The sequence below is a fragment of the Chinchilla lanigera genome, unplaced genomic scaffold (genome assembly GCF_000276665.1).
Source record: "Chinchilla lanigera isolate Chin_1 unplaced genomic scaffold, ChiLan1.0 scaffold00085, whole genome shotgun sequence".
NCBI classification, from domain to species: Eukaryota; Metazoa; Chordata; class Mammalia; order Rodentia; family Chinchillidae; genus Chinchilla; species Chinchilla lanigera.
In genome coordinates this window covers 3,727,251-3,743,433 of record NW_004955486.1, presented here as the reverse complement: position 1 = coordinate 3,743,433, position 16,183 = coordinate 3,727,251, and the positions used below count along the sequence as shown (strand labels likewise).

General features: G+C 56.0%; 1 protein-coding gene and 1 long non-coding RNA gene across 2 annotated transcripts in view; both read right to left on the bottom strand.

The window, feature by feature from the left end:
• Clstn1 (calsyntenin 1) overlaps positions 1-16,183 on the bottom strand; it is a gene marked incomplete at its 5' end in the record, with an annotated part of 106,890 nt that overhangs the window by 70,425 nt on the left and 20,282 nt on the right.
• Positions 13,694-15,394, bottom strand: LOC106146602. Its single transcript, XR_001231104.1, has 2 exons — positions 14,689-15,394; positions 13,694-14,565 (listed from the first exon to the last, which is right to left on the bottom strand). It is a non-coding gene; the product is annotated as an uncharacterized LOC106146602 (long non-coding RNA).

Here is a 16,183-nt window from a genome sequence, read left to right as displayed (position 1 = left end):
CGCGCCACTTGGCGGTGCCGGCTCTTCCCGCGGGACCCGCGGCGCTTCCGACCCTGCCCGCAGCCGCGAACGCAGAGCACCGCGGGGGCCGCCCTCCCCCCGTGGCCCGGGGTGCCCTCCTCGCAGCCGGGCCCCCAGCAGCGTCCCACGCTGGAGGAGAGGGACGGCTGCACGGAGAGACCCAGCGGCTCCATGTTACAGAGGAGGAAACCGAGTCAGGAAGACGAACGGCTTCCCAGGTTGAGACACTGCACACTGTTCAAAAGAATCATCAGTCCTCCAGGACAGGGTGGCCAGGTTAACGAGCCACCAACAGCAAGAAGTTCGGTAGCGGTGATTCAAGACTGCAGGATGAGCTACCACGGAATGTCAGGGGCTAAGCTTGTGGGGGTTAACTGGGGATTGAACCCAGGCCCTTCCCACCGACCTGCATCCCAGACCTTTTTTGTTTATTCATTTATTTTTGACACCAAGTAGCTGAATTGCCCAGGCTGGGCTGAAACTTGGGATCCTCCTGCATCAGCCTCCCAGAGTGCTCAGGGCTGACTTGTGGGAAGAGTCCGCCGCTGCGGGGGCTGGGTGCAGGCAGCCAGAGTCGGGTGGAGGAGGGCGTCAGTGCTCTGGGAGTAGTGTGGTGTGGGAGTGCAAGGGTCTTGTTCGCGAGAATTGGGGTGAGGAACCCAAAAAGATAGACTGAGACCCGACTTTGAGGCGCATCAGGGATGTGGACCTGTTTCTCCGGGGAACAGGAAGACCCTGAACAAAGTCTGACAGCCGTGAGGGGACCTGAACACTCCTCAACGTGCCTCGGGTCTCTTAGCATCTTTAGTGAAGCCCAAGGGTCCAGGCTGGAAGACCGCTCCCTCCCAGGCTGCGCCCTCAGTGGGCTGGGGAAGACACTCCCCTCCAGGGCACCTGCCCCAGTCCTCGCGCCTCACCCCACCCTGCTCTAGCTGAAGGTGTCATCCTGTCACCCAGGATGGGCTGCTGTTGGCTCTGGCCCTTGCTGGCTCTTAACCTCAATGAATGGCTTCCTGCTGCCACCTCATTGCCAGCCTCCAGCCTGCAACGCAGCTGAGCACAGGACAGGCGTCTACCTCGGGCTGTGTCACACGGCACACCATCACGTCCTACCGTTGGAAGTGCTGCTGCCCAGCTGTGCTTGCCCTAACCTGCAGCCTCTGCGTCTCCTGTCTCTCTTCTACCCACTGTGTTCCAGCCTGAAGGAGCCACATGGTGCAGGGACGCTCAGAATTCTGCCTCCCACTACTACAAGAGACCTTGGACAGGTTGCGGGATTTCTTGAGTCTCTTTCCTTGCCTGACAAATAGGATAGCACCAGCACTCAGGAGGCTGAGGCAGGAGGATCGCTTTGAGTTCGAGACCAACCTGGGCTACGTAGTGAGTTCAAGGCCAGTCTGACCTACATAGCCAGACTGTGTCTTTAAAAAACAAGCACGACAAGTGTCTCATAGAGCCTTGGATTAGGATATCTAGGGGGATGTAGTTTCTCTTGTGCCTCCAGGGACCAGAGCCTTCCAAACACCCTGCACACTGCTGAGCACAGAGTAGCTACTCAGTATGTGCCCGATGAGGAACTAAATGAATTGCTGTTGGATTTTCTTCAATTGAGTTCATGTCTCAGAGGGTTAAAAAAAAAAAAATCCACCCTGTAGGTTTCCCAGGGACCTTTGAGATTCACAGAACATAAAATCAGAAAGGTCTGATCTCAGAACTGCGCTGGGAGTCGATGGGCTGCTGCTGAGAGGAGAAGTTTAATGTATTCAGTTCTATTAAAAACACAAACAAAAGCTCCTCCGTGTCTGGAACCCTGAGCCCTTTATCTCCTGTCCCTCACTGTCCCTTAGAGAAACAAAGAGGTGGATGAAAGGAGTCCAGCACCAGCTGGGGCCGTGGGAGGCCGGTGAGCTCAGTGAACCTGTGCCTGCTGCGATGCCACCCGCAGGAAGTGGCCGGCCACAGAGCTCAGCCTGGAAGCCGGGAGACCTCGGGTTCAGGCGTGCCTGACGCTAGCCTCAGCCGTGTTGGCACTTTGCTCTTCCTTTGGTTTGTTTGTTTTGTTTTGTTGAGACGGTCTCGCTATGTACCTCAGGCTGGACTTGAACTCACTGCTTAGACCAGGCTGGCCTATACCTCACGGTGATGCTCCTGCCTCAGCCTCCTGAGTGCTGGGATCACAGGTGTGAGCCACCAAACCTGGCAATATTGTCACTTTTCAAAGGTCTCCCCTGTGGTGGATTGATCGTCCTCAAAAGGGCCCTGAGATGGGGACTGGTCTGGACTTGGGGTAACGGGTCTTGTCTGAGCTGGGTCAGCCACTGGTGCAGCCAGCATGGGGGCCCTGGAGCAGTGGTACCAGGACCGCCCTTACCACCCCCAGCGCCACACACCCAGCTGCATACCTGCAAATGATGCTCTCTCTGCCTCCAGTGACCCCCGGCGGGGGGACTTTGTTGTTCCCGTGTCTCAGAGGAGCAAAACGTCAAACCTGCACAAGAGCATGAGGCTAGAAGCAGGGCTCCTGGGATTCCGTTTCTCACTGTCTGAGCCCGTGTGGGAAATCACCCCGAGAATCCCAGCCAAAGCCCTGCATGGCCCAGGTCTCAGGGGCCCAGCTGCCTTACTGGGGACAACAATGCCCAGGTCTAGGGGCACCAGGAGGAACCTGAACACAGCGCAGAGCCATCCCTGGGGACGGGAGGATGGGCACGTTGTCACTCTACAGGGAGCGCCGGTGTCTCCAATGGGGAAGGGGGTGGCAGGCAGGCGAGCATCATCAGAGGTGGCTCCTGAGGATGTGCTCCAAGAATCAGGAGGAGGAATGTGGCTAGCTACTGGCAGGAACCACTGACACCGCAGCCCAGGGTCACCACCAGGATCTCCTGCAGCGCCAGAAGGTGTGCATTCTGGCCCCATCTCTGGTGTCTGGTGGACTGGCCCCAGTCACTTCATCCCTGTAAGGAGGGAGAAGTCTTTTAACTTCTATTTATTCATTTTTAAAATTTGCCCCCGAGGGCCAGGTGTGGAGGTGGACACCTGTAATCCCACCACTCAGCAAGCTGAGGCAGGAGGATTGCAAGTTTAAAGCCAGCCTAGCCACAGGTGGTGGTGCATGCCTGTAATCCCTCGGGAGGCTGGGGCAGGAGGATCACTGTGAGTTCAAGACCAGCCTGGGCTATAAAGTGAGTTCAAGGCCAGCCTGAACTGCATAGCAAGACCCTGTCTCAAAAATACAAAAATAAATAAATAATGCCAGCCCAGGCTGCCTAATGAGATCCTGTCTCAAAATAAAAAGGGCTGAGAATGTAGCTCAGTGTTCCCTGGTTTCAACCCAAGTATCACAAGGAAAAGAAGAAGGAAAAGAAGAACAGAAATATGAAGCAGATGGTAGCACATGCCTATAATCCCACCACTGAGAAGGCTGAGGCAGGAGGATCGTGGTGAAATCAAGGCCAGCCTGAACTGCACAATGAGACCTTGTCTCAAAAAGAAAAGAAAAGCAAACAAATAATCAAGGCCAGACTGAACTGCGAAGTGAGAACCTATCTGGAAAGAAAAAGAAAGAAAGAAATAGGAGAAGACAGAGAAGGAAGAAGAGGAAGAGGAAGAAACTGACTTCGAAAGCAGTACCCCATGGTCTCCGGAATGAGATTGGCACCTGTGGGCTTGTTTCAGACTTTTTCTAATGCTGTCACCATGCTACCATGCTCTCCCTTGGGAAAGAACTGAGAGCGTTCCCATACACAAAGCACCAATTATGACCAGCTGGTGAAAATTCCCAAGGAAGGGAGGCCCCTCCTCCCACAGAGACCAGGCAGCTCACTATTTTCATGCTACCTCCTCAGCCGTTTTATTTTGATCCAGTGTCTCTCTTAGTCACTTTTCTAGGGTGGGATCAATTTTGAGATCCTCCTGCCTCAGCCTCCCAGAGCGCTGGGATTTCAGGTGTGTGCCACACCGCCCAGCTGAAGCAACTCATTTTTGCACCTCCAAAGGTGGGATAAAGACTGAGATTTCCTACCTGTGCTCACTCCCTGGCTGTTTCATTTCCAGCAGGAATTACACCAACAGCAAACGTGGTCCCCACCTCTGAGGACACATGAACCAAATGTGCTGTGCTCTGTCCACACTGCGGCCAGGAGGAAGAGGACAAGAGGAAGGAAAGGCCAGGGCAGAGGGGAGTCCAGCCTCCAGCACAGCTGCACGGAACTGACAGGCAGGGGATCAGGCCCTTTCTTTCTTCCTTTCTCTGTCTCTGTCTCTGTCTCTGTCTCTGTCTCTGTCTGTCTGTCTGTCTGTCTCTCTCTCTCTCTCTCTCTGTCTCTCGATTTCATTGTCTTGCCCAGATTGGTTTTCAGCTCCTGGGCTCCAATGATTCTCCTGCCTCAGCCTCCCCAGTGGCCGGGAGCATGAACGTGCACCACAGCACCCAGTCAGAACACCTGGGTTTCATCTGGCTTACTTCCCTGGAACTGGAGGAGACCGAAGGGTAACTCAGTTAAAACAAAAATTAAAAAACTGTGTGGTGGCACACAATTGTAATCCCATCTCCTAAGGAAGCTGAGGCAGGAGTATTGCTGGTTCTTGGGAGTTCCAGACCAGCTGGGCAATATAGTGAGACCTCAACTCAAAAAAACAAAAAAAAACCTAGGGCTTTCCAAATAAGTAACATTCTCAGAGCTTTTTAAATTTTTAGACAGGCTGGACTTGAATGTGTGATAATCCTGCCTCAGCCTCCCAGAGTGCTGAGGCTACTGAGGGCTCCGGTGAGGCTGGTGGTCAGGACTGAGCCAAGATGCTGGGCTGGCACAGTGAGTGAAGAAACACCTGGGCCAGGGCTGCCAGGAAGTCCCCTCTGTGCTGGGAGGGGACGTCACAGGCCAGGTCACACCCTCCCCAAGCCCTTCCCCCTTCTGGGGCCGCCTCCTGTGTTGCCCTCGGGGGTCTCCTCCCTGTTGTCTCTGCAGTGTGGGGGTGACAGAGAGGCAGGCTCACAGGAACGGGGCATGGGCAGAAAGGGACAGTGCTTGGGAATGTGGAGTAGTACGCTGCCACAAAGAAGGATAAATGAGTCAGTCACTTGTAGGAAAATGGATGCACTGAGACCACAGTGTCAAGTGAAATAAATCAGACACATGAGCTTACATATAACACGGCTTCTGTGAGCAACCCAAAATAGAAATAATTTTGAAAACAAAGTGAGAGACGATAGGGAACACGGATTTTTTTTTCCAACAAGGTCTTGCTATGTAGCCCTCAAACTCACGATGATCCTCCTTCAGTCTCCTGAGTACTGGAATTACAGGTGTGCACCACCACACCTGGCTAAATCTTTTGCACATAGGAAGGGGATCTAGAGACGGGGTGGTGTGCATGGGAATAAAAATAATTAAAATATGCCTAGTGTGGTGGCTAACACCTGTGATCCTAGCACTTGGGAGGCTGAGGCAGGAGGATCACCATGAGTTCAAAACCACCTTGGGCTACATAATGAGTTCAAGGCCTGCCTGAACTACATAGTCAGATCCTGTCTCAAACAAACAAACAAAAAGAGCTGGGCGTGGTGGCGCATGCCTGTAATCCCAGCAATCAGAAGGCTGAGGCAGGAGGATCGTTGTGAGTTTGAGACCAGCCTGGGCTACAAAGTGAGCTCAAGGCCAGCCTGAAATGCATAGTGAGACCTTGTCTCAAAAAGACAAAAAAAAAAGAAAGAGGCGGAAAATACGTTAAGTATAAGTGTTTACTCCCTAAAGTGAACGTAAGTAAGCATTATGGACTGCAAACATGTACTAATTAGAAGACAGTCAGAAGCACATTTAAAATAAATAATGCATGGAGCACCCTCAGCGCCGGGCCTGGCGCCATCATCCTGGCTAGGGTTGTCCTGGGGTGCATACAGGGCACGGGTGACTGCTCCCTCTCCCCTCCTTACCTACTTCATCCGTCCCTACACATGAAGTCCTGTGGTCTCTGCTGTGGAGACCAAGGTAGGTGGCTCCAGGCTGTGGCCCTGTCATCCTCCGTGCTGGAGCCAGGGCCCCAGGACATCCCAGCCAGCTGGTCACATGCCGGGCCCTGCCCGTCCCCGAGCCCAGGATCGGCGGGGCAGGGACGCCTAGGTTCCCACTCTCTGTGCCACATCAGCAACCCCAGGGCCTCGCTCTCCGGCTCCCTCAGGAAGGGAGGCTGCTCTGGCCTGCTCAGCCGGGCTCCAGCCTCAGGGAAGCTGCAGAGCGAGGCTTGGATGATCGGGGCATTGATTTAGGGGCTGCAGATGAGCAGAGGCGGCAGCTGGGGGCGAAGGCTGCTCCCCAACAGCCAGCCCAGCCGCCTGGCTCCAGGAACCCTTCCTGGATTTGTCTGTGGCTGGCTTAGCAGGAGGGGCCGGGGAGGGGCCAGCACGGGCCTGGGAAGGACAGGGCAAGATGGGTCCCCACCCTGAGCCCAGGCGCCAGGAGGCAGGAGACCCCAGTGCCCAGGAAGGGACGGGAGGGGCCGCTGAGGAGGCCGGGAATCCCACTCCCTCAAACCCCAGAGGTGGGAGGTGCATCCGGATGGGCCTGAGGTCCAGGAGCTGCGGATGTGGGGTCTCTGCCTGGCCCGGGGCTGTGCAGGGGCTGCTGTGGGGGGGGGCCGGAAGCACCTCGTGCCAGCTGCAGGCCTGAGCAGGGCACCTTCCGCACAAGGGCAAGCGTGGGCGGGACAGGCTCCGGGCAGCCCGTCTCTGGGGCCATGAGACAGAGCCAGGCCTGCGCCCGCAGAGCAGGAGGGGACAGCTGCACTCACTGGTGTCTCTTGGAGGTCTCTGCCCCTCTTCAGGGGTCCGCCAGCAGCCCCTGGACTTGACCTCCACCCAGGCTGCAGAGGTTGTAGTCCTGAGCAGCAGACCTCGAAACGTCACCCAAACGGGCCCCAGAGCCCCTAACGGTCCCCACCTGGGTGCGGGGGCCCCCATGCCATAGAGGACAAAGAGCTGTGCCCAGACCCCCAGATCTCAGCTGCCCCACATCCGTGGCCTGCAACGCTGGTTCAGGAAGGGTCTGGGTACCTCACTCTACAGCTGCAGCTGATGCCCTTACCTTCCCAGGGCTCCAAAGGCCTGGGCACCCGGCCATGAGGTCCCCCGGCACCCTCTGAGCAGGGCAAGGGGAGACAGATGTTAATTTGTTCATTATCACTAATTCGAAAAGGAGCCCCAACAGCAGAGCTCCACGGTGCTGTTCAGGCCCAATTATGTATCATTACCACGTTTGCTCTTTGTTCCCTCAGCATATTAATTGCAGAGCTGGCATTGTGGCAATTAGCACAATTACGGGCTCACTTTCTCTTCCGGTCGGCCACCAGCCACACGCCCCCGGCCACGGATGGATGGGAGAGGCTCGAGGGAAAGGATGCCCTCCGCCCAGGGTTGAACTGCATCCCCCCAAATGTGCATGTAGCCGTCCTGACCCCCAGGATCTCAGAATGTGAGCTTCCTTGAAGACAGGGTCTGTGGTCCTGGGAGAGAGGCCCCTGGTGTCCTTCCTGTCCGCCTCAGGAGAAACCCCTCCAGCTGACACCAGGATTTCAGCTCTCTGGCCTCTAGGCCCTGCAACCAAAACCAGCCTGTGGTTTGTGGTTGTTGTTTTGCAGTAGTGGGGATTAAACCCAGGGCCTTCTCCCTGAGCTACATCCTTAGTTGTTTCTTTTATTTAGAGCCTTGGGTCTTGCTGAGTCACTATGTTGTCCAGGCTGGGTTTGAACTTGCAATCCTCCTGCCTCAGCCTCCCTCGGGGTACTGGATTACAGGTGTGTGCCACTGTGACCAGTTTCAAAGACCTGCTCCCATTCCACACTTCTCACAATCCTGTAGTCTTTGGGGTTATCACCTATGTTACAGGTGGGGAAACGGAGGCACAAGAAAGTGATACAACCCATAAGGAGCAGAGCTCAGGCCTGAACCGGTACATATGACTTCACTACCAAGGCAGTTCTTATGGTGCAGACCTCAGAGTTAGCTAAAAAGCTAAAGTCTCCAGAATTCTGAGACCAAATCAGACAGGGAAAGGTCCTTGAGATACGTGTCTGGACCTGGGTGTCCTTGGGCCCCTTTTCCGTACCCTGAGTCTCCCGGGTGAACGCAGTGGGCAGCCTTGCTTGGTCTCTTCCCTCCTATGGGGTGCCTGGCATTATAGGTGGGGTCACAGGACACCACAGTGCCACCCACGGATGGGAAAACTAGGTCTACTGGGGAAAAAGGAAAACTCTGATCTTAATCTTTTTTTTCTTTTGTGTTTTTTTTTCTGGTACCGGGAATCAAACTCATGATCTCGCACTTGCTAGGCAGGCACTGTGCCGCTGAGCTAAATCCCCAGCCTCTGATCTTAATCTTAACAGGAGAGCCAAGAGTGGTGGCACACACCTGTACTCCCAGTCCTTGGGAGGCTGAGGCAGGAGGATCACCACGAGTTTGAGGCCAGCCTTGGCTACATAGTAAGACCCTGTCTCAAAAAAGAAAAAAAAAATCTAAACAGAAAAATTTGCCTCCCACCCAACTCTTCCTTCCCCTCCCCCTGGCAGGCTGACGAGGGTTGGTGTTAGGGAGGAATTTCGCAGGCTCTGGGCTGCAGCCAGAACAGCGTCCTGTAGTGACCATCCCATCTCTGACCACACAACAACCTTTCTTTTAGGAACCATAGCCGCCCTCTGCCCTCCAGCCTGCTGTACCCTGGCCATTTAGTCAACAGGACTATGACTAAAATCTCCAGCCCCCATGATTGGCCCGCTGGGCAGCATGTGATCCCAACCCGGCCAATCAGAGACTGCCTTTGGATTTCTTTGGGCCCTGGGAGGAAACAGGTTCTTGGGGGCTGAGGTTGCAGGGAGCCCTGTGGCAGAGCAGGAGGAGGCTGTTCGTGGTTGGGGCTGATGAGGCCACAAGGCAGACAAAGCAGAGACGGCCTGAAAGGGAGACGGTGTCCAGGAAACAAGTCCCCACTTCCAGGCCCCGAGGCCCTTGTTCTTGTGACACTGGTGCAGTCCTTTGAGCTGCCCCCAGGCCCTCCCTTGCCTGTTGCAGCTGGGTTTCTATTGCCTGCAAAAAAGGCCCAGAGCAGCTGAGTGTGGTGGCGCACACCTATAATCCCAGGATTTGAGAGACTGAGGCAGGAAGATCTCCAGGAGTTTGAGGCCAGCCTGAATTAGCGAGGCTGAACTGGGCTAATTAGTGAGCCTGAACTATATTGAGACCCTGTTTCACCAATCCTAGTCCCCAGATTGCTTCAGCAGCCAAGAGAGCCCAACAGGACCAGGGGTATGGGGGCCCAGTATCCCCCAAGCATCCCCAAGGGAGGGACTAGTCCAGCAGGGAGGGCACTTCCTCTCTGGAGGTCCCAGATTTTATCAACACAACTCTGGTATAAAAAACAGGGTGATGGCACCTTGGGCCACAGGGGTCAGCAGAGGAGCCATTCTGAGGTCAAGGTTATTCGACCACAAGGCATGGGGATGCACACCTGTAATCCCACTACTGTAGTAGGAGGCTGAGACAGGGAGATCGCAAGTCCCTCCTGAGCATCTCAACAACTTAGGGAGACCCTGTCTCAAACACTGAATAAAAGGGGTGGGGATATAGCTCCGTGTGAAGGGCCTGGGTTCAATCCCTAGTAAAAATAATAGAAAAGATTATTCAGTCATTAACAAGGCTTTGTTGACAGCCCCAATTGCCAGGCACTGAGGTCTCAGTGGAGAAGGAGCCAAAGTCCCGGCAGCTTCCTTTCTACTGGAGGAGGGAGAGAGGGCGAGCAAAAGGCCTTAGGGACCTTATAAAGCCCTGGCAAATCTCTATCCTAAGGACTCATCACTTCCAGCCACACTTCCTCTGGAAAGTACTTAGGGCCACAGTTAATAAGGGGGGATCGGGCCGGGGATATAGCTCAGTGGCACAAGCTCCTTCCTGGCAAACGCAAGGTCCCGAGTTCAATTCCCAGTACCAATAAAATAAAATAAAATAAAATAAAATAAGGGGGGGATCCTCAATCCCACCGTGTGCCTGGAAGTAGGCAGCTGGGTGTAAGTGGGGAAAAGCACAGTGACCCCAAGGCCCCTTGGGGCTCAGGCACATGGAGTCACCCACTGTGCCCTCGCCCGGCTCCCTGTCCAGAGCTCCCTGCAACGGCCCTCCCCCGCCCACCAGCTGATGACTGGAGGCGCCTAATCTCCTAAGCCCCGGCCCTTCATCCTCTGGCCTCTGGAGGAGGGACAGTGTGAATCCTCTGGCTGCCACCAAGGGCACTGGTGTAGGCCCCACAGCCCCAGCCTGAGCTGGAGCTGCTCAGGCCAGCAGTGACAGTGCCCAGCCAGCTCCAGTGAGCCCAGATACCCTGTCTTGTCCCAACAAATCACCCTCCCCAAGCCACTCTCTGGGTCGTCCAGCAGAAGCCAGGGCCAGCAGACCGACCGCCTCCTTGGCTCCGCCTCGAGCCAAGGTGGACAGGGCTGGAGGAGGACAGTCCCGAAGGCCGGTACAGGAGCTCTGGGGACAGCGCCCCTCCCTGTGTATGTCCGGGCCGGCTGGGTCCATCTCCCCCCGCAGCCTCCGCATCCAGGGGTCAGGGCCAGGCCTGTACCTCTGACTGCTGGCCCAGTAGCACTGCAGGGCCTGCCCGAGGGCCTGGCAGGGGCTCAGCTGGCCCGGGCGGGGCTGGTTCACTCTCGAGGAGCCTGAAAGAAGCTGGACGCCAGCCAGATGGCTCAGGGCTCAGAGGCGAGGGAGAGAGGGCACAGTCCAGCCACCACCCCCCCCCCCCGGGCATAGCCTTGAGCAGCCTCGCTCCTCTGCTGGGACCTGGCGCCAGGCTCAGCCAGGAAAAGCACCAGGGACAGTACGGCCGCAGCCTCCCCTGGGCAGCTGGGCCACCCCTGGAGAGAACCCTCCAGGAGTGGGTGAGGTGGTGGCAGCCAGTGTGTGCCCCCCGCATACCACGGGGCTCCTTCAGGTTGGGGACACAGTTTTGTTTTCTTTCTCCCCACCCTCTTTGGTACTAGGGATGAAACCCAGGGCCTTTGCACTGAGCTACATCCCCAGCCTGTTTACAATTTTTATATTTTGAGACAGGGTCTCATTAAATGTTAAATTGCCCAGGATGGGCTCAAACTTACCATCCTCCCGCCTCAGCCCCCCACCCCAGGGTGCTTGGGATTACAGGTGTGCACACGCACGCACAGCTCGGGGGGAGAGTCTTTCTGAGTGAACGCAGCCATAGCCATAGAAGAGGCCTGAGCCAGTGTGGTGGCGTGGGGGCCCCCGCAGCGCGGATGGACCTGTTCCTACTGGACGCTCTCGGCTCCTGCTGCCAGGACCCGGCCCACTGCTCTGGCTCCTTTTACACAGGACAGGGAAGGATGGGCAGCCTACGGTGAACGAAGGGCTATTTTTACCCATTATTTCTCCTGTCAGCTTGCTAGGTGTCCAGCCAAGGTGCGCCTCTGTCCTCCCTGACCGTGCTGGTCCCCAAGAGGCTCTGTCCTGCCAGCTGCCAGCAACTCCGGCCACCACTGGCTTTGTGGGTGCCGCCTGGGGGCCAGGGCAGGACCCTGGGTGAGAAGGTGCAGCCTCTGTGAGTTCTGAGGCAGAGAAGGGCCACAGAGATGCCACCACCTGGGGCGATCTGAGCCTCCCACACAGCTCTCCCTGCCCTAAGCCACCTGGACCCGGAGGTCCCATGAGCTGGGCTTCTATCCTAAAAGGGAGGTCAGAGGCCCCCCAGCTCCCCTGTATGGAGACAAAAAAAGGCAGCTGAGTGACATCCGTCAATCTTGGGTTCTGAAATTCCCTCCCGACAGCACAGCCCTCTCAGCTCAGCCCTGGGAAAGGCCGCTCCCCACCTGGGGTCCCCAAGCTGGCACGCCATAGTGGATGGATGCAGGTGACACTGACAGAGTGGGCCCTGTGGTCATTTCCACCCTCCGTGTTAGGAAGCAGAGGCTCACAGCCTGCAACCTCGCCAGCAATTCAAGCCCGTGTCTGCGGTACCCGGAGCCAGGACCCACCTCCTCCCAGGGCAGCCATCCTCGGGGTGAGTTCTGAGGCAACGTAAGCCTCAGCACCCCATCTAGAGGAGCTGGGTGCCACGCCCTGGGGGCTGTGTTGGGAGGCACTCAGGCACCAACTTCCTCTCTTCCTCCTCCTCCTCCTCCTCCCTGCCACCCCGCTCGATCTGGAGCAGAGTTGGCTGCGGCGGTGGGAAGGAACCGCTGGTTCTGAAGGGTTTTTTTTTTAACCACTTGATCACGATCAAGGATTTAATTTTATCCCCTTCCCCGCCTGGCTGTGATTCTATTTGGAGCCTGAGCACAGGCGGCAGGAGGGTCCCTGGAGCTCCCACCCCCGGCACTGCCCACTCCCAGCCTGCCCACCCAGCCTGCACAGCATCCATCTCGGGGACCCTCGCAGCCCTCCCCGGTTGGGGAAGGCTGAGGGCCTGCTCCAGTTAACACCCTTCCCCCGCACGCGGCTTAGGGGACAGTGGCTTGGAGGGGGCGGCAGAGGCGGCTTGGCTGGAGGCCACCAAGGGATCATCTCCGCTCTGCCTTGCTCATCAGAAAGTGTTTAGCAAGGGCCCCTTCCCAGCCTGAGCTGCACACAAGTACTTGCGAGCTACTTAGGCATGGGGAGGGCCATTGTATGTCCTGGCCACCTGGGCCTCTGCCGTCATGGTAGCTGCTGGGCGGCCTCCAGCGCTCTCGCAGTGAACCGTAGTGTTACCCTTGCCCAAGTGATGTGGACATGAAGATGGATATGGTGGGCACAGATACCCTAAATCTAAATTTATTTATTCATTTTTTTGAGACAGGATCTCTTTTGGGGGTTCGGGACGGCATCCAGCTTAATATGTAGTCCAGGCCAGGCCTAGAGCGCGAAGGGTCCTTCTGCCTCCGCCTCCCAAGTCTAATCTAGATTTCCAGTGGAAGACGAGTTTCTAGAAAAAACTGCAGCCTGGAGGTGTGCTGCCACGGCTGCATGGCAGAGGATTCAGCCTATGGATCAGGGTGGACACTCAGTGGCCACCAGGGGTGGCCCAGGGACAGGACACGCTCACCCTGCCCATCGCTGGGGATGATGTGGGCTACATACCTGCACACAGGAGCACCCAGAAATCAAGCTGGGTTAGTAAGACTGGGACATGGGACTCACACGGTGTCTTAGTCTGCTTTCTGCTGCTATAACAAAATACCCAAGACTGGGAAGTTTATGAAGATGAGAGTTTATTTGGCCACAGTTCTGGAGGATGTGAAGGCCAGGGCGTGGTGCCCACATGTGGGGCAGCCTTGCTGCTTGATAACATGGCAGAGGCTTCCTCTGGTCAGGGGAGCAAGGGTGCCAGCCAGGCCCCTCTTTGTTTTATTCATTTACTTTTTATGCTGGGGGTAGAACCCAAGGCCTTCACATGGAGATATATCCCCAGCTTTTTCTTTTTCTTTTTTTGTCTTTTTGAGACAGGGTCTCACTATGCAGTTCAGGTTGGCCTTGAGCTCAGTTTGTAGCCCAGGCTGGTCTTGAACTCGAAAGGATCCTCCTGTCTCAGCCTCCCAAGTGCTGGGATTATAGGCGTGTGCCACCATACCTGGTTCTTTTTCATTTTTTAATTTTGAGGCATAGTCTAAGTGGCCCAGGCTGGACTTGAACTTGTGATTCTCTTGCCTCAGCCTCCCGAGCCACTGGGATTCTGTGCATGCACTGTCACACCCAGCTGTCCTCTGCTTCTCCTCCCCTTCCTCTCCTCTTTTAAAAATATTTTTTTTGCACTCAGGATTGGACTCAGAGCTATCAGACTGAGCTTCCTCCCTAGCACTTGTTTTTTCTTTTTCTTTTTCTTTTTTTTTGAGACAGGGTCTCCCTAAATTACTGTTATCCAGGATAGCAATCTTTCTGCCTTGTCCCAGCTCTTCGTCGTCTTATAAAACCACCACCGCATCACATGGCCTCCACCTTCACATCCTCGTCTACCTCTCCAGCCGGCCCAGAGGCCCCTCCAAGTAGCACTGACACGTGAGTTTGGGGATTGTGCTTCCAACATGTGAGCTTTCAGGGTCGCCCGTGGGCCAGGAAGGAGGAACTCCTAGAGGCTTGGGGGCTGCGCAGGGTGGGGTGGGGCTCCCACAGGTGTGCAAACAGGGAAGGCCACCTGTCAGGTGCTCCTCCGGCCCGTCCCTGGGGACAGGAAGAGGCCCAGGCAGGGTTGGGAGCTGCTGCTCGCCTGACTTCCTGTCCAGCAGGGCTGGCCCTGGTGACCCCATGAGGAGACAGCTCAGTGTCCAGGAGAAGAAGGTGGTGAGGTGCTGGCTGATATCCAAAAGGCACTGATGTCCTGCCCTGGTCCTCCGAGGCCGCTCTTGAATCGGGACCAGCTGCACCCCAGCTCCTAGACGCCTGCAGTCTCCACCTCCGAACACCCAGTTCTTCCCGGGGATGGCAGATGGGGTCGAGCACTTTCTAACCTCAGCCCCGGTCAGCCTGGGCCCAGCTCCTCCTTGGGGAAGGTTAGGGGTGGCAGCCCTGCGCCACTGGGAGAGAAAAAGAAGGAAGCTGGCTCCTGGCCCCACCAGCTGGACCGGGTGCCACGGGCAGGATCGGTTTCCCCAAGACAAAGGACTCTGTTCAAAGCTGGGAGAAGCCCGGATGTTCACCTGTCAGGAAGGAAGAGCACGTTCATCCCCACTGCTCTCCACAGGCGGGGCTGGGCGCAGGGACGGGCGCTCTGGTCCAGTTCAGCCTCCCTCAGCGCCCTGCCAGCCTCACAGTCCTCACATCCCACTCCTCCCCTCAGGGCAGTGACAGCCACATGGCCCAGCACCAGGAGGGCAGGCCTAGGCTGAGGGACCCAAAAGCCACGGCTCCCCCAGGCTTCCCTTCACCTGCCCAGGAGCCCTGGCTCCTCCTACGCGTCCTACTTCCTGTAACACACCCAGCAGGGTGGACAGCTCTGGACCATGCGGCCAGCTCTGCCGGGGAGGGAGGACTAGGACCGAAGCCAGCGGGTCCCTCTGAGGCAGGACAAGGTTGGCAGAACACCGCGGAGGGGCGGAGTCTGCACAGAACTTACCTAGCAGAGGCCCGTGAATGTGTATCTGTATGTAACTTTTGGCTAACACGGCTTTTATTTGCTGAGCTTTTCTTGAGACAAGATCTTGGTAGGCAGTTCAGGCCGACCTTGAACTCACTATGTAGCCCAGGCTGGCCTCCAACTCCTGGTGATTACCAGGGTGTACCACCATGTCTGTCTATTTTTATCTTTCTTGCAATGATTACACATTCCTTTCTGGACTGGGAAGTTACAGAGAAATATGAATTTTTTTTTTTTTTTTTTTCCTTTTTGAGACAAGGTTTCACTATGCAGTTCAGGCTGGCCTTGAGCTCACTTTGTAGCCCAGGTGGGCCTCGAACTCACAGTGATCCTCCTGCCTCAGCCTCCCGAGTGCTGGGATTACAGGCCACCACGCCCAGCTAAGTTACTTGATGATGGAAGATGCTCGGTGATGATGCGCTCCCAGCCCCAGAAGGTATTCAGGCCACGGCTGGACAAGCCCTTTTCAGAGATGTTCTGGAGGGGACTCCTGTGTCTGACCTCTGTGTGGGCTGCTAGGACTTTTTTTTTTTTTTTTTTTTTGAAACAGGGTCTTATTATGTAGCCCAGGCTGGCCTTGAACTCATGGTGATCCTCCTGCCTCAGCCTCCAGAGTGCTGAGATTGCAGGCGTGTGCCAACACACCCAGCTTGGGCCAATTATTATGTCATCTAATACCAAGACTAGACAGATAGGTAGGTAGGTAGATAGATGGATAGGTAGACAGATAGACAGATGGACAGAATATTTTTTTGGACAGGGTCTTGCTATGTTGCTCATGCTGGCCTTGAACTCCTGGCTCAAGTGATCCTCCTGCCTCAGCCTCCGAGGGCTGAGACCACAGGCACCCAGCAGCTTGACACCGAGGCTTGAGGATGTGACTGCCACGCAGGCCTATGTTCTGAAAACCCGAGAGCACCCAGACCAGGGGAAAGTGTTTGGGATGGAAATGAAGCAGCGAGTCCACTGTAAACAGGGTGGGGAAGAGACCTACAATGGGACTCAGAAGAGTGGAAATGGAAATTTCTGGAAAATGCTTCCAAAGCAAAAATCCCTGA